We start from the raw sequence: 26,396 nt of genomic DNA on the forward strand, positions 1-26,396 counted from the left end.
TTGGAAGCTGTGCGATGCCTTGGCAGGGCGCTGTGTGTGAGTGACGTATTTCTGAACTGCATATGTTTCACAACGTAAAACTGTCTCTCGCATCGACGTCGATGGCACTAATTTTAAAAATAGTTCTCAGTCATCTTTGATGTGTCCATGGTTGAGTTTGACACTGTTCGCAGTTCATGAATGATTGCCGGGGATGGAGCATTACTCGTTACAGGAATATGCTGACGTGCAGGAGGAATTAGTGCGCGAAAACCAGACTTACGTACAGAGGAAAGTATTGTAACAGGTGTCATCCACAACGGAAATAAAAATTATCGCCGTTAATAAAAACTTACAACATAAAAGTTGCCGCACAGACCTGACTGAAGTTCTCTGCAAAGAATTTTTCACACGGTAATATTTCAGGATATGATGTTGGATCGTGTGACTTAATAGCCAACAATAACCATCCGTCAAATGCACGCGCCGATAAATGCAGTGTGGAGAGTGACGGTTCAAGTACAAATAACTGGTACAAGGAATAGGATCAAAGAGATTATAATTCATCTGAAGATGTCGCTTAGAACAATTGTTAAGGCCTTCTTCTTCTTTTAATGACAATAGGAAAGCTAAATATTTATTTCCGATCATAAAATCCTTGTATTCAAAATTTGGATCCGCTAGAATCTGCATAGTTTTGACATAAACGTTTGTGGCAGACTGTATATAACTATAAGTATAAGTGAAGTAACATATTCCTCACATTATGTCTCGTCACATCAGAAGATCTGCAAAACCTACGTTATAACATCTTTAAACTCCCGATGTTTCAGGAAAAGGACACATATCGTCCTGAAGTACTCATCTCGTCGCTGTATTGCCGGTGTTGTAAGCTCTTGGAGACGCATACAACTCCTTCAATCGGAAGATGATTTCACCGTTGGCTTGATTTTTTTTCCGATTCGATACTGTCAGCATACATCGAAAGGAAATTATTTCATTACATTAGCTCGTGTAGTGCTGAGCAAGGCGCGTCACCGCGCAGCAGCGAGCGGCCAGCGGCGGTATAACGGCACACACGCCATCTGTTGACCGAAGTAGTAACCAGATGTGCCACAGTCGTTGATTCTCGGAAGCGTGCAGTGCTCACGGGCCTTCATCGGGCAAAACCCGAACAGTCTGATTAGGTTTTACTGATAATACTGTCCACAGAGAAAAGTTACAAAATTGAAGAAACAACTATTTTATGCTACAGAACACACAATATACTGCAAGAAAAGAGCTTTGTCGTGCGTGTTCCGAATCTCATTGCCGGCCGAAGTGGCCGTGCGGTTAAAGGCGCTGCAGTCTGGAGCCGCAAGACCGCTACGGTCGCAGGTTCGAATCCTGCCTCGGGAATGGTTGTTTGTGATGTCCTTAGGTTAGTTAGGTTTAATTAGTTCTAAGTTCTAGGGGACTAATGACCCCAGCAGTTGAGTCCCATAGTGCTCAGAGCCATTTGAACCATTTTTGAACCGAATCTCACCTTGAATGGCCGCTTTCGACACTGAAGTGAGAAATAAAATTCATTTAGTCGCAAGGAATATCTTCTTTCAGGTCTATATGACGTCCTCAAAGAAATTCGTGGTTATTGTCAAAGGACTTACTGGCATCGCTGTAAAGAGTTCGTCTCTTATCCAGCTACTGAAGTCTCCGTAGAGGTGTATTATTCCGCAGAAAGTTTTGTTTATTATATTACTCAGAGAGATTGATATTATGCAAGGTGTTTCAGTTATGCTTCCGACGTCACTTTAAAACTTATATATAGTATATACTATAAGTGCAGCAGCAAACTTTGTTTCAGTGTTGTTCCATGTTACAGTTCTGACCTTGCATCGAAATCTCCCCGACACAGCTTTCTGAGTTCAACTATGATTTGCTGATTTCACAGACGTTTCTATATCAATAACGTTCTAATATTACAAACACATTAACGTAATTTCAGAAACAGATAGATAAAACTAATTTATTAGTTGACCGATATCATAAAGCATACATCAATTAACGAAAGTTTCGTTTGTACTTTGAGCTCGTAATAAAAGTAATGGCTAATTCCTCAGCAATATTTCATCCTCCCTCGTAAACCTTACGTTTCCCAGCCACTCCTTTCCCCTCAACAACGTGCCCACACGCTGAAGCCATGTCAAAATAAACAACTGCTCCCGCTTATTATGGGGCCTCCGTGACGTTTACGCCTGCCTACTCTAATAATTAAATGAAATAATTTAAGGCACGTTACAACGAAATAGAATCGGTGTAAGCGGCCATAACCGCGGTGGGGAGGGCGCGGACCGGTATAACAGTGACGCAGTTTCCAACCGAAGCCACCCGCGATGGAGGTAGCCCCGAGCAGTCGGGAAAGAACCGGTATTTAGTCAGCTGTTACCCAAAACAAGAAGCCAGGAAGGCGGAAGGTCCTCGCCGGTATTCCTTTTTTTGTGCGCCTCGACAAACACAAGCGTCCTTGCCTCATTGTCATCACTGTATCTTTCTCTCTCCCTTCTGACCCTTCTCTCTCTCTCTCTCTCTCTCTCTCTCTCTAGTCAGGTTATCCCGAGCGCACTCTTCTTCTTCCACGTGTTCATCTTCCGCATGCTACAAGGGAGAAGATTTCTGCGGCGCGCAGCGGCGAGCTCTCCACGAAGTCACGCAGAGTGACCGAGCGGGATGCCCCCGAGTGCTAAGACAGGGCAGACTTGTGTAATCATTTTACTGCTCGCCAGTAGTGTCTCCTCTGCGAGCAGCACCTCCTCCTCCTCCTGTTCCTCCCCCGCCGCCGCCGCCGCCGCCGCCGCCACTGCCGCCTCCCCGCGTCCCCCGCTCGCGCGGTGTCTTCTTCTTTCTTAATATAGCGGCTGCCGGCGGGGCCGCGCGCCAATGGCCCGTCGCGCCGCCCCTCCACAGTCGGCGCGCTGCGGTGCGGTGTGTGCCCGCGGCCTGGAGCTGGAGAGGGTGCCCCGCTCGCGGCCTGCGCCGCATCATTCCCGCTCCAGCAGGGACCCGCCGCGCTGCGCCTCGCCAAAACCCCGCCGAGTCGACGCGCGCGCGCCACCTGCCGACCGACGCCCACGTCGCGACACAGCCAGCGAGGCACGCACCAGAGCTCCCTGGCCGTCGGCAGTCTGTCTCTCTCTCCCTCTCTGCGCCACCGCCTCCCGTGTGACGTACCTAGTGGCACCTGTTGTGCTCTGCGCGAGTTTAGCTAGGGACGAGAAGGGAATAAAACAAATTAGGGATACGTAGACGGTTCCGTGTGCGAAGACTGGGTCACGCGTACTCTCGAAAGTCCACAGTGCAGTGGTCGACTGATGTCCGTGGGATATTGAAACTGACGGAGGTACTTACGGCCTCCAAGACGGCGGCGATTCGCGTGTTACGCCCGGGCGATCCGTCGGGAGAGCACCACAAGGTAAGCAAAGCTCCACGTGTATTGTACTGTCGTGGCATGCTCGCATTAATATATTACCTAACTTCCTCCGTGGTCGTCCTTTCAGTCAATATTCTGTTACAAGTTTGTCGGTGTGGACGTTTTCCGCAGCAATTCCCTAAATATTTGTTTTATAACACGAAACGCACTTCTCTCGTTGTAAAATAATAATTACGTTCCAGACTTGTTTCGCCTTTCTATTCAATGAAGCCATCGTCAGGGGATATAAAGTGATACTTACTATATAAAAATATTATGGTGTGAAATATTCCGAATCTATAAGCATAAAAAATGGAATCTAGTGGAATTAAATCAGCTGATGCTGATGGAATCACACTAGGAAATGAGACACAGAAACTAGTAGTTGAGGTTTGTTATTTGGGCAGCAAAATAACTGATGATGGCCGATGTAGAGAGGATATAAAATGTAGACTGACAACGTCAAGAAAAGCGTTACTGAAGAAGAAAAATTTGTCAGTATCGATTGTAGAATTAAGTGTCAGGTAGTTCTTCCTGAAAATATTTGATGGAGTGTAGCGACGTATGGAAGTGAAACACGGACGATAAATAGTTTAGACAAGAAGAGAATAGAAACTTTTGAAATGCGGTGTTATAGAATAATTGTGAAGATGTGATGGGTAGCTCACGTAACTTCTGAGGAGGTGCTGAACGGAATTGGGGACAAAAAGAAATTTGTGGTACAGCATGAAAAATGGAATCTAGTGGAATTAAATCAACTGATGCTGAGGGAATCACATTAGGAAACGAGACACAGAAACTAGTAGATGAGATTTGTTATTTGGGTAGCAAAATAACTGATGATGGCCGAAGTAGAGAGGATATAAAATGTTGACTGGCAATGTCAAGAAAAGCATTACTGAAGAAGAGAAATCTGTTAACATCGAATGTAGATTTAAGTGTCAGGTAGTTTTTTCTGAAAGTATTTGCATGGAGTGTAGCGACCTATGGAAGTGAAACACCGACAATAAATAGTTTAGACAAGAAGAGAATAGAAGCTTTTGAAATGTGGTGTTATGGAAGAATTGTGAAGATGTGATGGGTAGCTCCCGTCACTACTGAGGAGATACTGAACGGAATTGGGGGCAAAAAGAAATTTGTGGCACAACCTGACTAGAAGAAGGGATCAGTTGATAGGACACGTTCTGAAACATCAAAGGATTAATCGTTTAGCACTAGAGAGAAGTGTTGAGGGTAAGAAGCGTGGAGGGAGACCAAGAGATGAATACAGTAATCGGATTCTGAGGAATGTAGGTTGCAGTACGTATTCGGGCACGAAGACGTTTGCACGGGACAGAGCGGCATGGGGAGTCGCATCCAACCAGTCTTCGGACCGAAGACAACAATTAGCATAAGTAAAAACAAGAGTGTACAATTTACAAAAAAAAAAATCCGCTGAAGATGACTTTAATACAAAAGGCGAAACGTGTCTGGGACATAAATAAATATTATACTGAAACAAGAAAGAGGCTTTTTAGGTTGTAAAACGAATATAAACTCTTTATCGCCCATTCCGTAGTTTTTTTTTCATTTGTGATAAAGATTTTCGAGCGCATTGTTTTTTTCATCATCGCGGAAGTGGTCAAGCCCGCTACAGCGTGTCATTCCTCTCAAAAATCTTCATTTCTGTACTGTGGTTCGGCTCTTATCCTTGGGCTACAGAACTATCCTGCTCTAAATTCGTACAGTCATCCAAATTCCAAAAGGGCCATTTATTGTTGTGACTCTCTTAGTTTTTGACTTTAAACATCTCAGTATCATGCACTCCATTAATATTTCAATTAGAAGTAAGCGTCCTACAATTTCTACAGTGTTATAAGCGAGATGGGATTGCATCGGCACTGTTGAAAACGATACGACTAGAATTTTCTTGGAACGAGTTTTGATTCAAATTTCTATAGTCCTCCATTGCACTCAGACACAAGTTTTTCATTTATCAGGCATTATTATAACAATTTGATGCTCTAATTTTTGATGCTGCAACAGTAGCCGTGTCTGCCAGACCCGGAGTAAACTATCTAAATACGTTGCAGCTATTTCGACGTCGGCCGATGGGATATTTAATTACAGACCTACATATGTAAATAACAAACTTTAAAAACTATAGATTAATTTTTTTGTCAATTTTAGGAGCGTAGACCTCCGCGTCCGTTGTGAAATTTCGGAAAAAACTCTTGGATCACGTCAGTGTGATGCCGACAACTTTCTGTAAACCATTTGAAGTAGTGGCCGAAACGACAGACCTTTTACATTATGGCGTGGTCACACAACCGGGAGACATTTATCATTTCTTTTAAAAATTGTCTGTAATTTACGACCATGTGCGACTTAGCCAACTTTGCCCTAATTCCGCGTTACTCAGACGTTTGCCGACTGCTGTCTCGCGAATTGCGAGCGATGCGGCACGTCAGTCACGCTTCCGAAACCGCAGGCCGTCCTGCTGGCAAGAATTCGCAGCACCGTGAGTCAGGGCCGAGGCGGCGCGCCTCCTCGGAAGCAGAGTCCGCGAGGAGCGTGCTCGGAATTCGGCCGCTGGCGCCGCCGCTGCTCGGCGGGTCGCCTTTAAACGCGCTTCTCTGTCTAGGAGCCTTCAAGTCAACTCGCTTGTTCCAAACCATTTCCTGTCTTTTTTAAGTAAATCTTGAGTTTTCGCACCTCATAAACAAAACATGGTGCGTCTAATTGCCGCCGGAACCGTATTTGCTAACTTGTCCCACAGAGATTAAATAAACAACTAAATCAGTAAAATTCTTCTCTTTCTAGCGACTAAACTTAACATTATTCACAATGCGGTTAAGCACCTTCAGGCGCATATCACTTGCCAGCTCGTCAGCTACACTTGGTAGCTTATGACATTAATTACACGGTGTTTTTGTTAACTTATCAGTGCTGTCAAACCTTCTGATAGCAAAACCAAAAATACGTAAATACTGCACTCATAATGGTTGTTGACACTATGCGTGGCTTGGGGTGGCGCAGGTACGACTTACCTCATCAGGAGGTCTAGTTTGTCGAATAGAAACAAAAATTTTTTGTATAATATCGTGTACAGGAAATATTCTTTTTTTTTTGTATTCCACTCATTACTAATTACTGCCACGAACTTACTGTTGATATTTATCCTCTGTATGTAAGGCCATTGTTACGGGAATCTACCTATGATGACCGACTCTCTTAACAGGACAAGTGAAACTGACAATTGTTTGAGCATAGCTTTCCTTCAGAGTGACAGACGCTCTCGGCCTCTCAGGAAGGTAACAACAGCTACAGAACTGATAAAAACATTATTACAGTTACGTAACCTAAAAAAGTTTACAGTCGGCTTTCCCCCTGTTTTTGTTCTGTATTACTATTTAATGAATATTTTATAACGCATGTTCCAGTATTAAAAATAAAATAAAAGATATGTTGTGCATAACTTCCTCGGCTTCAGTATTATTATGTTGTGTTTATTGCATAGTTCATGTAATTATTTCCAGTGACGGAAGCTGTCATGCGAATTGCAAAATGAGCGTGTTACGTTTTATTCTAAGTGAAAGAATTCCAGTTTCAATGAGACATTCTCAACATAGCACAACTAAATAACACTGCTCGTCTGTGCGTAGCCGTCTAACGTACGGAATCCATTTCCGAGACATTTTTGTAGATCTTCTAGCAGTAGTCGTATTCAGTATTAAATGACTTTTAATGTATGCAGTTTCGTGCTGTTTCCTGTTGTCTCATTTCGGCATACATAGCAACTACGGCACAGATAAGCAAAGTCGCTACGATACATTGCTTCCTGCCGTAATTTCCTCAAGCTTTTCAATTACTTAACGCATTATTAACACTCATTTGAAAGCATTACACAAATTATAATTGGGAAATGTTTCACTGTTTTGTATTTCTGAATCGCTAGATGACAGTAGTCTATTCCTCAGAAACATATTGACAGTATGTAACGGATATTGCTATCGTCTTAAGCTCGTTTCCACTGTAGTTATGAAATTATTGTGTTTTTATAAATAGGCAGACAAATTTCCCCTCATTTGCCTAATACGTTGGACATCAAGTCCTCAGAGAGGTTACACAGTGGCAAGTGAAACTGATTTCTTCGAAGGAAAACATAAAAATAGCGAAGACATTAAAATGTGGCCAGACAGAGATTGGTATCTCCATGTGGTACATTATCATACAACGTACGACAGAGAAAATAGTAAGAAGCTACAACAGCATTCTGATGGCACACGCATGGAAATCTGCGCTGCAGTTCCATAATACGGAATCTGATCTCAACAGAAAACTTGACTTAAACATAACTTAGCTGTTCTTTTTTAACAAAAGTCGTCTAAAAATATATTACATCAACAAACAGTGACATTGTGCTTTCTTTTTATCTTGTTGTCTTCGTAGTTTACAAATGAGATGAAAAGTGGAGGCATATTTTAAGGACCGAAATTGTAATTCTCGTTTACGCTGAACTAATGCCAACAGCAACGACAAATCGCTCCAACAACAACGCGTCTATAATAGAATTATCTTTTAAATACTTTTTTAAAGCTAACGGAATGTGAATTGCACTATCTGGTACCTACTGTACGTAGTTCGTAAGCCTAGTAATCGAAAACTGAGTTAATCCTCATTCTAAAGGCATTGTGTTGCTATTTAACTGCGCTAAAACACGTTTAACGGCCTCTAAAACCTGGTACTAACTCACATTTAACTCACTGGCATACATAAACATGTGGCAAAAATTTCAGTCGCATAGCGAATAGTGCGTTAATTACTTTGGTTAAAATCATACGCTTCTTTTAACGTAAAGAAATATTTTTCTCACTGTAGTATCACAAAAAATTATAATTACAACAGCGACATTTCCAACGGTTTACGTTACTTTTGAAATTATAATGCTGAATTCTAGAAAAGGAATCATCTTTTGTGCTCATAGCACAAACTGGAGTTGTAATTTACGCGCTACTCTCAGGTCATTCTGCCCGCGGTGGAGAAAGAACGACGTAACCACCTTTGAAAGTGGAAGGTCTACATCAGCTGAGAAAATTATTCATTTCCTGCACATTACCTTTCGCTGTGACTCTGCGTCGTAGCACGACGCCACTGCTTCCCTACCTACGAGAGCGACCGTGGCCTCCCTCCAAGAAATTCGTATTTATTAATTACAAGTATGAACGACGAGGCAGCAAACAGTGAAATATCGGCTGCCATTTTTTAAAGGAAACTGCGATTATGGAAAAAAGACTTCTAAATTTAAATTGACGTAATGGTGGCCCAATGGATAAAGTTTTTACTTGAAGAGATATAAAAATTAGGGCTTCTCGCAGTACATGAACCGCCGGGTATGAACCGTCAAGAATAGCAGCCAGTGAGATTGTGGAATCAGAGTACACGCAAACAACAGCTCGTCGTTTTACAGCTGAAAGAAATTAACGTTTCGATGGGCATGGTGATTGTTTATCCCACACGTTTTTGAAGGTTTTACTTTATATATTTCAGGCGATTGATACGTCTCATATAATATCTGGACTGTTTAAGCAGCAGCTTCAGTGCGATGTACTGTGAAAAGCTTCAATCTTTTATCATAACCTTTAGTCGACATAAAAACAGAAAACGACAGATCCACTCGATTTTAACCGCACCTGCATGAAGAGGAGGAAATAACTTTGAGGAAAAATAAATTATTTCCTCATAAACACTTCCTTCGTTCGGGGTTTAACCGAAGAGTCACAATTTCTGATGATCGTAGAAGAACTACGAATAAAAACGCCAGTATGTGACGCAGTAACACTGAATAGTGCACACAAGGAAACGACACAAGTTTAACAGCAAGACTCCATACGCTTCTCTACGGCTGATTAGAAGTTCTGTGAAAATTATGTTCGGCTGAATGCTTCAGAGAAAAATGAGAGAGGCTATCCACGTTTAATAATCGATATAGGGAACATATGACACCTTGCAACTTTCTGAATACTGAAATGTCGATGCACATAGTAAGAAAAGGGGGAACTGTTTTCTTAACGCATCTAATTGGCCAAATAAATTACTGTATAGTAACGCTGTCACACTATTTTCGTAAACTACGTTAAAATTGAATTGCATGGGTATCTAACTAGTTCGCAGTTTAATATGATTACAGAAAACAATTATATGGATAAAGCTAATCGTTTGAAACTTCACTCAACGATCAAGTCGTCGACTCCAATCTTTTACACCCACCAGGAGATACACAAACACGGACTAGATCTTCTTATGTTTCGCTGGGACGTGTTGTCCCAACAATACAATTAGTTCCAACGCCACGCTGTCGCCCGAGATTTTCGAAAAGTTTCTACTGGTTGCAACGTAAATATCGGAACCATAAATACTATCGGAACCACAAATACTCTCCCAAATGTTTCTATTTCGAATTATTTTCCCAAATGTTTCTATTTCGAATTATTTTTGCCCCACTATCAGCTCTTCTGATATTTAGCTCGAGAGATTTGAGTCTATAATTGGTACAGCCTCGAACAGCTCGATCCACCCGACTGGGTGGAGGTTGAAAGATATCAAAAAATTTAAATACATGTATAGAAAGTCATCGATGCTCTTACACTATCTTAAGAATTAATGCTATAGGTACACACAAGATCTTCATATTGTCTTCTGGCATAGATCATCCCACAAACAAATGAAAATAACTCTAATCCTTCCCCTCTGACCAATGATTCCGGAGGAATTCCTCTGGTTGTATAACAAATTCTGCAGCTGGAAATCCCTCCGCAAATATTCCCAACAGAGACTCTCCCTGCTCTACAAAGGAATTTCAACTAGCTTCCCCTGGCCACAATTGAAATTAATGCAAAAAAGTTGTTAGAGACAAAGGAATTCATTAAATAACATTCATGAATTAGGAGTTGAAGAAAATATCATTGGAAACTACACCAAGATCTTCTAGAATTTCGATTAGTAGATCTGAAAAAAATAACCATCAAAATTTTGGGCTGCGCTAAAAATAGAAGCGTGAAGAGATCCGATGAGCAGCCCAAGAAGTTAAGAAGGATGACGAAGAGAAGCGGCCATTCACAGTTCTTAAGACTACAATTCTACTGGGTGGCGTCTTGCACATTTCTTTCTGGTGCAAACAAGTCATCTCGTAAGGCATAGGAGATACAAAATTTAGAAGTCTGGAAAGGAACAAAATGTAAGAGAAAGAATATAGGCATCGAATATAGCTTCCTGAAAAACAGAGAAACTGCAGGTCAGCATTGACATAAAAGCAACGAAGGGTGTCAGAAACGCCATTTAAAGCCCAGAATTGTGTATAAGTGAAACGATCATAGGAAAAAAAACTGTAAAAATTTAAAATGCGGTATTTTATAGACTAGTCGAGGAAAGATATTCGCCAAGACTACCTGAAAGCTGTTCATAAGATATGTGAGTCTATTTTCAAGATTATTCTTGGGTGCTATTTGCCATTTATCTTCGGAGATGCTTCCATTTAAAAAAATCGTAGGGTAAAGCCAAAATTGGACTATGTGGCGTTGGCGGTGCTGAAGACTTGTGAGAGCATGTGGGGACAGGATGGAGAGAACCGATAGCCTACTGAAAATTAGACGCGTAATTCATGACAAATAAAGAAAAATGTTTCCAATAACTGTAATTATCAGTAACTACAAACCAGGAGAGAAAAACCGTTTAAAAGTGCGTTAGGTTTGGTTTTAGTGTTGATCATTACAGCACAATAGCTGCAAAAATTCAATAGGACGTTTTAGATCGTAGACGTAATTCACCAGCAGTTCATTTGAAGCAAAACCATACTTTCGGTTTTGCTAAATTAAAACACAAATGGGTAATGTAATCCTTTTGAGGAGGAAAGAGGGACGGAAAAATAGTGTTTAACGTCCCATTAGCATCGAGGGCATTCGAGACAGGGCAAAGCTCGAATTAAGGATGGATGGAGAAGGAAATCGACCGTGTCCTTTCAAAGCAAGCATCCCGACATTTGCCTTAAGCGATTTAGGGGAATTACAGAAAACGTAAATCAGGATGGCCGCATGCAGATTTGAACCGACGTCCTCTCGAATACGAGTCAGAGTGCGCTCTTACTTCCACTGAACAGCTACACTCATTTCATCCGTATTTTCCGCAAGCTCACATCAAAAACAGCTATTCGATGTTAGTGTAGTTGAACAATTCTTGGATTATACATACGACTTGCAGTGACACACTGAACGTGTAAGCAAGTCTGTAGTTTCTATGATATGAAAAACGCAAAGAACTGATGTAATATTTTGTTTGCATTGTGCTGTCTTTCATCCCTTCAGATTGTCAACAAACACTTCATAGACTCCAAAGAAAAATGAAACTCTCTAGACACTGTTTAAAATTGTCCTGAGGTATTAGCCATGCCAATAATATTTTTGATGGTGGAGTAAGTCTACACAGTTCGACTACATGGGGCCCCATTGAGGGGTAATATTGGTTCTTGTATGCTAGACGCTTCCATTTAAAAAAAAAAAAATTAAAAATAAAGTGGTTTTCCTGAGTACTGCTTCGAAAATTTCAAATAATCGCGTGTCATAATTCAACTGAGAAAGATGTATGGCAAGAATATAGTCAACTCGTTCTAGAATGTCCAGTTTCGACTAGGTGCAATAGTATTCTGTTGAACGATATTTACTTTTTAATTAGATACGACCTTTCTACAATGCGCTTGGCGATTTTATTATAAAGTACAAATTAACGAGCACGTTTATTTAGCATAACTCGTTCCTGTGAAGCCGACAATGTTGAACATACAGGGGGCGCGACCCACGCGAAAAATGCAAATTCGTCGCAATTTTATTCTTCTAGAGCCATACAAAGCTAACAGAACCACCCGCGACAGCTGTCGGCCGAGGGAGGAACTAGCTTCGCGTGAGCGTCTTTTGACTGGGCAGCGCATCGCGCAGAGTCTCATGCAACGCTACCCGTTACACATCAATGAAGAAATAATCCGCTAACGGAAAATCCCCCCCCCCCCCCCCCCCCCCGATTAACTGAAATTAGAACAAATTTTATCGGAAATAACGACACGTCATCCCTAACGTGCTGAGTTGTTGGGCGGCATGACCAAGCTTCCAAAGTCAACATTTGACGTGCACACTGGCAACCATTATTGCTCATTCAGTAATTCCCCGATTCGAGAAGGAACATTTTGAGCGTATAAAAATGGATAAAATTATCATGCATACGGGAAAATTCAGTTTGGTGATCATGAAGATTTCTTGGCATCTACAGTTCTCACCATTTCGCTGATTCGAAATGGGTACATAATTTGTTTTGGTAAAGCGTAATGCAAATGGAATTCTTCAACAGCCCATGACAGCATTCTTCAAAGAATTTTTTCCATGGTACATTTAGTGTAGATAACATATTATATTTCTCAGTTACACTGAATGTCAGATGATAAATGTTCAGTCAAACAGTAAGTCATATCTTGTAGTCAAACGAAATGCGTTGTTTATCACAAATAGGAGATCCTTTGCGTTTGAGAATTTAATTGTTCAGTTAATTGCAAAAACCGCTTAATCTACAGTCTTTTACAATTAAAGGATACACGTATGTGGCCTGGCCCTTAGCAGCAGACTCACAACATCGTGAATATTTAGAGCTATTCTAGTACATTTATCTTCCTGTTGAAAATTATGACAAAATTATCGTGGGGTTGTCTCGGTGAGCAAAATTTGGTAATGAATTTTTTGCTGATGATATATGCCAAGGTCCGGAGAATGTTGACAAATTAGTATTACTGTATACTAATGATGAGATGTAGATTTTCCCTTATATGCGTAAAATGTAACATGGAGGGTCGATTAAGTGTGAATCTGAAACTCGGTTATGTACAACTCCGCGAGAAATCAATGCTTCCACCCACCTGTGGCAGCAAAAATAAGAAGACGCACAACTAACGTGTGATTCGAAACATCGACATTTTTTTTATAGTTTCCATTTGTATTGCTCTTAGAGTTTTGAAATACATATTCTACGAATTACAATGCTTTGCTTGAGAATAATTGGAAAAACTCAAAGAAAAATGATCGAACCACTTGTACCGAAGTAACAGTATATTTTACTGACAGCGTGCTTCCGCGAGTTCTGCCGAGTTGTTATTTCCGTTTTAGCACAATATTTGACGAGCAGCGCAGCTGTTGGTGTCCAGGCAGCGAGTACTACAACAGCAAAACTCGTAGCACCTGAAGAAGACAGCTGGGTTGGTCCTCGAAATATTATTCGTAAAACGGAAACAACAACTTGGCAGAACACACTATTACTCAATCGCGCCGAGAAAACGAGAGATCATGGTATAGTTTTAGTTACACAGCCTCACCTGCGAAAGTGGTGCATAACGTCCCTAAGGAAACGTACTAGTCCGAGTAAAATAATAACAGTTCTAAAAATTAACCTTTACCATAATTACTTGTGGCCATACTGACTGCGTTTAGGAACTGTGATTGTTTGGAATAATTACTTATTTGTATTTTCTGCTACCAGTCGCTTTTATTTGTTTTATGTTTAATTTAATATATTGAAACGCGTTTCGTGCATTTTATGCTCATCTTCAGGCGTTTACACGTACACAAAAGTGTTACTTAAAAATAAAATGTTTAAAACTAAATTAAACTTTTTGTTAATTGTTCTCTAGGGATGTGTGACTGTTAGAGTATATGGACGGAGGGGGCGGGGGCAATGGTTGGCCAGAAACTGATGTCCAGTGATGCCACTGTGACATCAGTTTCTGGCCAACTACTGCCTCCCTCCTCCCTCCAAATACCCAAAGTACCCCAATAGCCGCACCAGTAGCGAACAATAAATAAAAAGTCCTAAGTTAATTAAGTTTAAGACGTTTCATTTTTAAACAAGAATTTTCTGTATTTACAGACTCCTGAAAATTAGCAGAACGTGCACGAAGCACTTTTCAATATGTTAAAGCAAACATAAAACACATAGAAGTGATTGGTAGCAGAAAAAACAACTAAGGAATCAAATCTTTACCGTATACAAAAATGTGTGTAATGCTTTAGAGAGAACCACACTAAAAACATTTTAGTTTGCGACTGCGTAGAATGCCAAGACTTTTCCAGCGACGGAATCACCGTATGAGGTATGGCGACGCACATCTCTGTGGAGCTTGAATTTCAAATTGCGATAGCACTCGCTGGGAATCAGTACATTCGTTCGCTGCCACAGACCACGTACTTGTGGGTGTCGTAACAAGAAATTTTTGCCTGAGTCTAAACATTAATCAGAGGATGTCCAGAGTAGGAGCGAGGGAAGAAAGCTAGGCATTTCCCGCGGTCCAGGCATATCTCTGCCACACGTATTGCCAAGACGTAGGGGCCGTCCCGATGCGGCGCCGTGCGTAGGACGCATTGCCCAAAAATGTCTCTATTATACGTGCTAACCTCTTCTCTTCTTTTTCTTTCTGATGGGCGGCTGTGTGCCGCTTGAAAGGTGACATAATAATAAATAATGAGAGTTCACGGAATAACTTTAAGGATTTTGTAACCACACAGACAAGTATGCCGTCCGACGAGTATCACGAATTCCTCGAGTGATTTACACGTGACAGAAACCGTTAACGCTAATGTGCATCTTTTTTATGGATACCTGAAATGTTTTTTCTTCCCGTTCCTCTTCCTTCCTACTACGGACTTATGCTTGTAACAACACTCCCATGAACAGCAGACATCATGCATGAAATATAAAACAACCTTACTAATCTACATTCATTTATTTATGAACAACTAATGGACGAAAAATAATAGAATTTCTCTTTCCTCACGTAACAGGAAGAAATTTGCAGCTTTAGGAGTCTTACCATTGCACCCTTACACGCATTCGTGCCAGTCTTCGTTTCTAATTTTCTGTTAAGACCCATTGTCCTTCGTAAATGTGTACACCAGATAAATATTTGCACTTGAAACACTGCGTCCTGCACATAGGACGAACCCGTTTAGGCATTGTTGACATGCAAGGAATACCGATGACACACTTGCTTTGTTAAGAAACTCTTCCACATTCTAATGAAACTATCCAGGAACCACAAGCGGTATTTTTATCTGTTGTTGAAACCATGCGCGAATTGTTATCAGCATTAACTTCTGTTGCTGCCTCCGTATTTGTAATTCAAAACAGCTTTCGGTGGTTGTTGAGATCTAAGGATTAACAAATTTCCCTTCCTACAGGGTCATCACCTTTAACCCTATTCTTATGTTGTCTTAATATTTGCGTGTAATCCGATTCTAATGATTCCGCAATTGCCTGAGCTGTACTGCCCTGTAATTGGAACGAAAAGGAGAGAGATTACCAAACGATAGATGCAGCGGTTAAGGCGCTGAACTCAAAATCCCTGTGTAGCCATCCAGGTGCGCATATTCCGAAGCTTTTTTCGCTTCACATGATGGCGAAATTACTATTGCTATGGCTGAAACCCTCCCTCGTCTTGGCTCAACTGAACTGGAGATCCGTCTTCAATTATCTCGACGTGAATAGGGAATTAAATTCTGACCTACCTACTATTACAGATCTTCCTTTGCATTCAGGCATGATTTTCTTCAGAAGAACATATCTGACCTACCTGCTATTACAGATCTTCCTCTGCATTCAGACATGATTTTTTTCAGAAGAATATATCTGAAGAGATGACACAGTGGACCATTCTGATGAGAAAACATCGTTTAAACATATTCTCTACTCTCAGTAGTGAGATTTCATGGAATAACATTAAAAAATTTGAGACGTATGCAAAATTATGTCGCCCTGCTGGTATCTAGAATTTCTAGAGTCATTTACACGAGACAGAAGTACAGCAATGTTAAACCGTTAGGAATAGGGACGATCCACGTCACAGTAAATTAATAGCTCAATAACTGTTATGCTTTATTGTCAATTTATTATACAAGCCATTACCGTACAAAAAATTCTTTTACCTGCTTCTAAGCCCTAGTTTTAGTGGTCGGGAGGTGAGACAGACCTGCAGCGAATCCATACAGCGCATTAACGACAGATGGTCTGGCACACCGGACATTGGGTGTAATGAGACTGTTTTTCACACTCGTTTAGCCATGCGCTGGACGCCTCCGCCTACGATGCATAAACAGTTCATTTACGATAACGTACACAACAAAGTTTACACGAATCACAGACAGATGTAGCACACGACTTTCATCCCTTAAGTTAAATGACGACTCTGACACAACGAAGGGCATCCTGCAACGAGGTAAAACGAAAAAATAAAAATGATGAAAACAGCAGATTCTCGTACGACGAAATAAACACTAGTAAAGTTCAAAAATTTCACTGACCGTTTATTGGTAAGCGTGATAGCGTTACGGAGATGTTTAGCAAACTCAAGTGGCAGACTCTGCAAGAGATGCGCTCTGCATCGCGGTGTAACTTGCTGTCCAGGTTTCGAGAGGGTGCGTTTTTGGATGAGGTATCGAATATATTGCTTTCCCCTACTTATACCTCCCGAGGAGATCACGAATGTAAAATTAGAGAGATTCGAGCGCGCACGGAGGCTTCCCGGCAGTCGTTCTTCCCGCGAACCATACGCTACTGGAACAGGAAAGGAAAGTAATGACAGTGGCACGTAATGTGCCCTCCGCCACACACAGTTGGGTGGCTTGCGGAGTATAAATGTAGATGTAGATCTAGATGTAGATGAACTAGTGTTTGCGACCGCTCTGTTGTTAACCTGTGATTGTGTTTACAGTGTTGTTTAAGGTACTTCCAAATAACTGTAATTTCTGTTTGTACTATTTGGCCTCCTAACTCATAATCAACACCACAAACAGTAATTAGTTGAGAAATTCAGTGTGCGAAGTAGACCATACGTTACAAAAAGCTGGTACTCGAAATCCGTTTAGAACAGAGCGTATGTTTGTGTCGTATTTTCACTTTAGAATGATCAGTACTATCTCCGTATGACGTATTTCCTCCTCCTTTTGAAACACCTGTACGTATTTCTACTTGGTGACAATTTGCGAATGTCTGGATTTCTTAAAAGTGTGAAAACTTCCACGGTGAGAGGCAATGTGAATAAAGTCCTATTGCACATTAGGCAGCATTATTTTGGAATTAAAACCACTATTAAAACCGTCTTTTCTGTGGCGAGTAAACCGCAGTTAACCGAAAAGTATTTCTTTCTTATCTGGATTCGTTGCTTACCCTTCCACTTCGCCTTCAGCTGTCGATCTGCCGACTGCCGCAGTGACAGCCGCACCGGCGCCGTCAGTTCGCACCTTTCATTAAACACTCTGCTCGACCTGCGCTCTCGCTTTTGGACAAACACCAGTTATTATCTTTGACAAGTACTCCATTGTCACACAGTGTCAACTCGGTCTCTCGTTCCGAGACGAAGAACAGGGAAAAGGGGGGAACGGGGGTTCGGAATAAGAGCGTTGCGCGGCATCACAATGGGCTCTGAGGTCAACTTGTAAATCTGTAGTTACATGCTCAAGTTATTTATTGGTAAGTGAACAATACAATAACAATAGAGGTTGTTATTACTGTATCAGCAGCAATAAATGTCCCCATTGTTGTCCTCTTTATTGTGTTCAGTGTCTAAAATTTATTCTCGCATTTATCGTCGTTATAATATCCGAGCCGTAGGAAGTCAGAAGTAACGCCGGAGCGGGATTGCTGCATTCGTGAAATGCAAGCCGACCACCGTCCACTTCCATTCACGGCTGAGTTACTGACGCCGAGGACCTAATAGAGACTCAATACTTTCTTATCCCGTGGAATGCCGCCCAATAAATTACGTACGGGTGAATATGGTGGAAGTCAAAACATCCGTGGTGGCCCCGACCTCTGAGTGGGAGCTGTATATATCGTTGGGGGAGGAAGATAATGCAGTGTGGATGCGTATCTCACACAGGAAGTGGCTCTGACACTACGAGCAGGTAAACGGTTCCTTTAAATCTCTTCGTCCATAAATACTACTAACGGAAACCCGTGGTGCAAGGCTCTCTCATGCGCCATTAACCTTTGAAAATTCTCTCTGTCACAAAAGAGGAAAAAAATCGAAAAGATAAGAAATAATACTCAGATAATTTTCCATCAAGAACGTTACACCAGAAGAGGCTGTTTTGTACGTTAGTTGCTACGCTACAAATGAAGTAGGTGGTCAGAAGTGGTACGTCGTTCGCATACTGAACTCGTGATAAAAACTCGCCATGATATTCACGCAACGCCACCCTGAAGATGATCTGTCCAGTACAAAGTGTGAGTCGTTACTCTATCACGAGGTTGGTCATTCATATCTTCTTCCTCCCTCCAAGAGCTGTGTTACGTATTTGACACCCCCATACGGAGAAAGGTACTTTTTTTGTAACATCTGTAATTGTGAAACGTTAATGTATCATTTCTGGAACATTTATGATCTATGAACCGTTAATTAGGAGGTAACGAAAAGATCTATAATAGTTTCATAGCAAGAAAGGTTTCCTCCAATACACTTTTACTCTCACCAAAATCAGGGTCCTTGTTTCGTTGTGGTATTACAATTCATCAGAAGCGAACGCAGGTTACTTACTTATAGGAGTCGTCAGCCGATTTCGCTCTAGTTACTCTTGTTCCGATCCAAATAGCGCGTCACGGTAAGCGAGCCCGAGAGGGAAAGAAGCGTGACGTGTTTTAACACGTTAGCGCTGCGCTAATATTTTAGAGGTTGTATTCATACTTTCGAGTCCATTTCGTTCATAACGTTATATCGACTGCGTGTATCTATTTGCAATAGTATGTCATAGGCAAAACATACACTTAATAAACAGTTTCAAATCAAAAGTATTTCATTTTCTACACTTGAAACTCAGTGATGACAAGGAAGAAGCGGCAGATTCTATGCTGTATGGCACCCATACAAAAAGTAAAGAGATAAGTATGAAATTAACATTACTTTAAAAATATAAATCAACTACAGCCACATACACTTTTATTTTAAAATGACATTGCAAGAAAGAAACTAGAACCTCTTCTTAATGAAAATATGTATTTACAAGGGAGGGTATTTGTTATGCTACATGTATTGCGTTAATGCGAAAGTATCTGTGCAGAGCTAGATCAAGTAGTAATGTTTTTCTTTATAAGTTAGTTCCATTGGTATATATTCCTAACGTTGTGCCAGAATGGAGGTGATCTGCAATGTAGTTGACTAAGAAGCAAAACTTCAGAAAGCCAAGATCGCTAATAAACCACTAATTTCGGTAACTAGTTTCGGTGAGATTACGTTACCATCTCGGATCTTATGATCTACTAATCCACATAACCTCCTCCATCTGTGCTATGTATCTTGTCACATCACGAATATGCATGTGTAGATCATGAAATCACTGGTTATCAGCATGTCAGATTTAAAATAAACAACATGTACATACATAAGGGTACTGCGCCGAATACAAGTCCTCATCTTCAAACAACATAATAACGACCGTTTGTGACCCGCTCTGGAGATAACCCCCGATGCCACCATTTCAGAGAAACTGGTTATTTTACTGTTAATTTCATTAAATATTACGGCGCTGCATGAACTCCGTTTGATGAAGTAAATGATTCATGGAAGGACAGCAGTTCAATTAGAAATCAAAAATCTTCCAGGAAAGTGCAATTAGACTTCGTTTTCGATTCGATTGTAGAGATAATTTAAAAGAAGCCGTTAGCAGGTATTTCTACGTAATTAATTTACGAACCCTGTTGGTCTCTAATGCTAGTAGGATACTTTAGGACGCTATTCTTTTTTTTCCGTTTCTTGTGAGCTATTTCCAAATAGAGAGTGTTATTGGTCTAAAATCCGTACACGATCTCATAATTAGTGGGGGCGTAGTACTAAGTATGTGATATGTAATGATGTATTGCCAAATGCCTCTCTTCCGTTACATTAACATATAAAACAAAGAAAATATTTTTGAGTCTAATTAAACTATGGGCGTATAACTGGCCACATCTCATGCATGGAGTCTAGGATTCTGTAGTATCGAGATTAACACAAAGGGCTACTACAGTGTATGAACTGTTCAGCAGGTTGTCCCTCGGAATCTAGTTGCTTAGTTTTTATCTACTATCCGCATTTCCCTGATTTGTGAGAATATCCCCAATGATCACTGTATGAATAACTATTGAAGATCCTTTTGTGAATAAACCAAACCGCATGTGTTCAAAAGCAATCTTATCGATTAGCTTGCAAGACACGCCCTGTTCCACGAAACAATCAAAACACAACTCTAAACAAGTCGGAGCAAGACAGAGAAAAAAATAATAATTTCACAAGAAATAAAATAAATTATGCACATGATTAAGAACTGCTGAGACATGTAACTTGAACATTAAAGGAGATCTAGGACAGTATTGATGTGCATTAACAGCCAGAAAAGGTAAGGGCAAGACGAGCAGTTCACCGAAGCCGTGGCGTCGTTTCTGTGAGTGAGGCGAATGCACATTACAAGCTGTGCGCAAGTTGGCTCGCTCTGGAATAGTCTTCAGCAGATCTCATTTCGAATGCACACTTTCGCAACGTCTGACTTTCCCTTATATCTAGCGCAAAGCTACACACCACTAAGTATTTTATTAATAAGCACTACATGAAGACATCAGTAATGATGGTAAAATCACGACTCTATGCAGGACAGCCTCAAACTGAATTTATTGGATTCGAGTTAAGCTTGTGTTTCAGTCAACCAGACAGTTAAAGAAGGCTTTAACAGTGTTTTCTTCGCATTTGTGCGTGTTATTTCTGGTGCTTGTGTCCGTTTTCATTTTTTATTCATATGCTCATTTTAACTGACCGAGGTGGCTCAGAGATTAAGATACCGTATGGTTACTGCAAGCTATTTTAGTTCAAGCTCCCTCCAAGCTACCTTGATCTAAATTTTCCGCTGTGTTCATTCGTCATCTGCTTGTGTGATGACTTCGAGAAATTGTCTGCCGATTTCTTCACTGTTCTTATCCGACTTGGTATCGATACGTTCCATTTATTCAATAACGACGAGGCCGTAGATTGTAATATTACCCACAGTAACAGTACTAGCTACAATAGCTGTCTGTTATCTTATTCATAAAAAAATTCTGTTGGTTTTTCCCGTTTAAAGTCACTAATAAACTGGCCGGCAAAGGCTTCTTAGCTACTTAATCGTATCTGTCTACTTTTATTAAGGCGAACGCCAACATTTTGTGCCTTCCAGAAGTTTTCTGTTTTATTCTGTTTGTAGTGTAATTTATACAACAAGATACCATGTACAGCACACTGTTTATGTCAAATACTAGTGGGCAACGAAGCATGCTTTTACAAGAAAAAAATGCGCGAGGTAGTGCAATGATAAACCGCACGAAACTTCTCCGGTAATCGATTTCAATACCCGCGTGTGCGGACCTGTAACTTATCACCATAACTCAATGGTTGCTGCTTAAAACACGTTTCCGTAGTTTGAGAAAGTCAACTTTAATATTCAGTCATACTGCGTTACGCCCCCCCCCCCCCCTCCCCTCACCTAGCTCGCGCATAGGTGCTGGTTAATGTGGATACAGATTCCCAAATTTCATTCAGATCACAATCCAGCTACCCAGATTTTGTATTCACTTCAGAAGTGTATAGAAATTGTACCTTCATTGGCTCTGGCAGTCTCATTTGCCCCGTTCTCCAATTGAATTATGTCGACAATGATCTCGATGCCGTCTGGAAGATAATCTTTAATTCACCTCCCTTGCATAAATTTCCATGATCCTAGTGATGGTCGTATTGCCTCATCTTCCTCCGATCCGTTAACGAACTGCCTCAGTGATGTTGATATGGCCCAGTGGAATCTAAATCGCACTGCGATCACGAATTTTTCTTTACATGGAACTTGCCATCTACTCGAAGCTTTGGCAGAGTTCCGAGAAAGAAAAACTGACTCCGTTCATCATCCGAAAATTCGGCTTACTGTTCTGACATCAAAACCAGCTGAGTGCACCACATTTTGTAAATTATGTGGCAGCTACTACACCTAAGCTAAACCTTTGTCCAAATGAACTAGTTGTTATTCTCTACATGCCTCGATATTGGTATAATAATAAGCCGAATCAACCTTGAATTAAGTGTAAACAAACAAAGGAAACAAATATAAAGGTTGAAGGGGTCCTCTTAGCAGATCGAGGAAATCTAGGAAGATTAGGACAGGATTGGAGAAGGTGCTATCTGAGTGGTCTGTTTGTCTTCCTATTCTTTGCTATTTGCAATAGGCTCGACACCATGCGGCTATCACATCATCTATTTCGAAAATTTACCGAGCGAGTTGACAGAGTGGCTGGCTCACTGGACGCGGATATGGTTTCCTTGCAAAACAAGTACTCCATCTGTAACTATTTCGTCGACAGTATCTTAAACCTCTATCTGCCTTCCTCCCTTGCTTTGAAAACTCAATCATTTTTAACAAGTCCCTCCACCTTTAGTCCTCAATCTGAATACTGGTTGGCAGCTGTCTTATCACCAGTCTTCACGTCTTTGTTGCCTCCTTCGTCATTTCTATGTGGGAGCTACAGTCCAACACAGTTTATAACTTTATGGCAGGTTAAAACAGTGCTCCGGGCCGAAATTCGAGCCCATGATCTTTGCCTCACGCGGAAAATTACTGTATTGACTGAGCTGCCCAGTCTCAAATCAGCGCGCACTCCGCCTCGCAGTAAAAATTCCATTCTCGACATCTTTCATAATTTGAAGTATTTCAGTTGTGCTCTTTCTCCAGTTCTTTTTCCGTTGACGTTTCCCTCTAGTATTGTTTGTAAGAGCGCCTCGAGTCTCAAAAGGGGACGAATGATTGGAGCTTCTTTTTACTATAGAGTCCCTTAAACTCTTGTCCCACTCTTTTAAGATCTTTGTCATTCGTGACCTTATCAGGCCATTTGATCTACTGGATACAACTGTAATACCAAATCCCAAAGAATTTAGTCTCCCTTTCTATAACCAGACTCCAGTTCTCACTGCGGTCAAACCCCTAATTCCGAAAGTAAATATTATATTTTCTCAAGCAGACGTAGGTAGTGGTTTCTCTCATATTACACTAGCTGACAGACCCAGCGTTGCCTGGGTATTCATTTTGCCAATTTTCTATTAAAACGAAAAAAAATTAACTGCGTTTGTATTTTAATATCGAACAAAAGTCATTTACATGTATTGGTGAAAACATCTTTGAAATTATGAAACAGTCGTACATAGAAATAGGCATAATGTACCAATGTATAATTATAGCATCCCGGACAGATTTTGCACGCTGGGCTCATCTACTACAAGTGCCTACAACCCGCTTTTGTAAAATCCTCTATGGCAACGCCGATTCACAGCCCTACAAACGGCCTTTGTTTTCACCTACAGCCGTTTGCGCTTTACTGTTGAAAGCTGCCAAAAGTGCTGCCCGATGTCAGGGACTTACTTAAGTTAACTTGACTGTAGGAGTGGCTTAGTAGTAAAGAAGAAATGTATTAAAATTAATGCATATTGCGCATCTCAATTTTTATGACGTCATATCTCTTGAAATATGTGTCGTAAAACGACATATTTGTGCAGGTACATTCAGCGGCGTATGTGTATACTGTCTGCGAAATATGTTGTGAATAAAGTTAGTAGCAAATAAGTAATAAATTTAAACTTCAAGCGTGAAGCGGCAGTTTTTCACGCATCTCAGTCTTTATAACGTCACATCTCCTGAACTATGATAGGTAGGTGGTTCTTACCCTGACATTAAGGGAAATGTGTGGCAAGTTTGGTTGAAATTGGTCCAGTGGTTTAGGAGGAGATGTAGAAAACACACGCATACATACGGCCATTTTTATAATATGTATGGTTTACAAAAGCACAGGACGCATTTGATAGCCACAAAAATACACTGCACATATCGAGCAGCTCGACTTTACGGTATTTAAAATCCACGTATATCATGTAAGGTAGGCAATCAGATTTTTATCTGGGATATAGGTCCATAATGAAATTATAAATAGTTCCAGTCAAGGTTGTGGAGACATTTTCCTTGGTTGTAAGACTGATGGTGGGAATGGAAAACCCTTCCCAAATACTCCCATTTGTGACTCCGTCCGCCCCAACCAGCCTGGTATTTGGCTGAAAACTTACTGACTGTGCATTTGTCATTACTACACGAGCCGGCTCTATCTATAGAATGTAAAGCATTAAAAGCAGATAAAACAAGAAACGGAAAACACCCAATATAGCAGATTTTAAAAACCACGCTTATGTCCCAGACGGGAGTCGCATTGGCGAGCTCCGTTTTTGCGGGGTAACGACGCTACGCGCTAGCGACTGAATCCTGCCGCAGCTCTGTTCTTTCCTAGAGAAGAACACATTTTCTTCATGTTCGATTCCATGTGAGTCATTGTGCACCACTACCGTGATGTGATCCAAGACAGAGAGAAGGTTAGGATCGGCCTTCATATCATCTGTCTTTGTTATTGCAGATCTAGATTTCAGCTAACAGTGCAGCTATGATTAGTGCGTCAGAAGTAGTCATGTAGACGTAATTATGTTGTTGTTACTGTCTTCAGTCCGAAGACTGGTTTGATGCAACTCTCCATGCTACTCTAATCTGTGCAGGCCTCATCGTCTCGGAATGACTACTGCAACTTACACCTTTCTGAATCTGCTCACTGTATTCGTCTCTTGGTCTCCCTCTATGATTTTTACTTCCAACACTTCCCTCCGGTACTAAATTGATGATCCCTTGATATCTCACAATGTGTCCTATCAACCGATCCCTCCTTGTAATCAGATTGTGCCACAAATTTCTTTTCTCCCCGTTTCTGATCAGTACTTCCTCATTAGTTACGTGATTTATCCATTTCATCTTTAGTATTCTTCTGCAGCGTCGCATTTCAAAAGTTTTTATTCTCTTCATGTCTAAACTGTTTATCGTCCTTCTTTTACTTACCTATATGGCTACATTCTATTCAGATACTTTCAGAAAAGACTTTCTAATACCCAAACCGATATTCGATGTTAACAAATTACTCCTCTTCAGAAATGTTTTTCTTTTTTTGCCATTGCTAGTCTACATGTTATATATGTAACTATCTTAGCGTCCGCTGCTTCGCTCGCACGGACTGTATGGCATACAGAGAATTTTTTTATTATTTTATTTAATCGAATTTTTATGTTGATCACAAATTGCAACACCTTTTAAGTTTTTCACTAATTAAGGCCATTTAAGCATGGTCTTTTCGAGTCCAAAGTTTTTGTTAATCATCCCTTTTGTCTTCTTGTGGAGATATTGCCGTAGCAAGTTTCATTCCCTATCGAATATTTCTTTATATCTGACCGAGAAGTGAAATACCATTTTCACAAATTAAGCTTTAAAAATTCTTTTAATGTAATGAAATACTTTCTTTAAATGCTCATCCTCTATTGCACTCCCTTAGAGGTTGAATTTTCAGAAACACTAAAGCACGTAGTTTTGTATTTCTAACGGAGAAGTCAAATAAGATTTACCAAAGATGCAGCCTTAAAAATCCTTTAGTAGTTCTTCAGTAGTTACGCATTTTCAAAAAAACTTTCACGCAGTATTTTACGGCCTTAATGGTTGAATTTCCGAAAATACTGAAACATGTAATTTTTTTTTATTCTGACTGAGAAACCAATTACACTTTTCGTAGTTCTAACGTCCAAATTCCCTTGATAGCGACATGCTTTAAAAAGCCTTTCATCCCTTATTTAACCCCCTTAGGAGTGAAATTTCGGACAATTCCATCTTAAACGATGCTGAAGCATAAGACGCACACCGTGTCGAAACTTAAAGTTCCTATCCTTAGCAGTTTGGGCTGAGCGATGACGAGTCAGTGAATCAGTCTAACCCTATTGCATCCGCTTCGTAGTTGAGTTTCCAAAAACAGTGAGACGTGTATGTTTTATTTCTAACAGGGAAGCCACATGCAAATTCTC

The 26,396-nt window shown here is 40.7% G+C and overlaps 1 protein-coding gene across 1 annotated transcript in view; it reads left to right on the forward strand.

The window, feature by feature from the left end:
* Window positions 1–2,986: 2,986 nt before the first annotated feature.
* LOC126475231 (knirps-related protein-like) overlaps window positions 2,987–26,396 on the forward strand; it is a 113,588-nt gene continuing 90,178 nt past the window's right edge. Inside the window, exon 1 of the mRNA XM_050102908.1 lies at window positions 2,987–3,427. The gene's annotated coding sequence lies outside the window, so the exon portion shown is untranslated. The remainder of the gene's footprint in view (window positions 3,428–26,396) is intronic.

Source organism: Schistocerca serialis, chromosome 4, assembly GCF_023864345.2.
Source record: "Schistocerca serialis cubense isolate TAMUIC-IGC-003099 chromosome 4, iqSchSeri2.2, whole genome shotgun sequence".
Lineage (NCBI taxonomy): Eukaryota > Metazoa > Arthropoda > Insecta > Orthoptera > Acrididae > Schistocerca > Schistocerca serialis.